Source organism: Limulus polyphemus, unplaced genomic scaffold, assembly GCF_000517525.1.
Source record: "Limulus polyphemus unplaced genomic scaffold, Limulus_polyphemus-2.1.2 Scaffold9097, whole genome shotgun sequence".
Taxonomy (NCBI): Eukaryota; Metazoa; Arthropoda; class Merostomata; order Xiphosura; family Limulidae; genus Limulus; species Limulus polyphemus.
The window spans coordinates 7,528-8,331 of NW_013674707.1; positions in this window are offsets into that span (position 1 = coordinate 7,528).

The window sequence follows — 804 nt, forward strand, 5'->3', positions numbered from 1 at the left end:
AACTGAGTAGAGTTTCTTCTTGGACGGTGACTTCTTCATGTGGCACGTCTTCAGCAACGTCATTTGTTCTGTTATCCACTTCATCCCAACTGAAATGTCCTGGACCGTGATAACGCAAAAAGCCTTTTGGCATGCACCACCTTTGGCTTACCTCGCCAACTACATTTTATTTGGAAAGTCACGTCTGAGAGACGATCCACTATGTCATATGTGCCTTCCCATAGAGAAGACAACTTAGGAGACTTCCCTTTGGTCTTCCTGGGATTATACAGCTACACCTTGTCTCCTAGTACAAAGCTGCCTTCAGTATATCTCTTATCATAACATAGCTTCACGGAATCGGCAGGCGTGTTCAAGTTTGAATGCACTTGATGGTGAATACCATCCATCCTTCAGATAACACGTTCACGAACTCTGACACATTTTCAGGCAACTCTTCATAAGGTGGGCGTCATGTTATCAGGTATACTGGCAACCGAAGTTCCCGACCAAACATCAACTTTGCTGAAGTGTATCCAGTGGCTTCATGCTCTGCTGGCCTATAGGTCATCAACAATGGAGGGAGTAAGGCAACCCAGTCATCTTGGCAGCTATTACAAAACTTTGCCAATTCCTGTCTCAGTGTCCAGTTGTACTTTTCTACCATCTCATCAGACTGTGGGTGAAGTGGCGTTGTTCTGTTATTTCGTATACCATACAACTTGCAGCATTCATGGAACACAGCTGATTCAAAGTTATGGCCTTGATCCGAATGCATACCAAACCTGAAAAAGTTGTAGCTTCCTGATTTGGTATTGCATATGC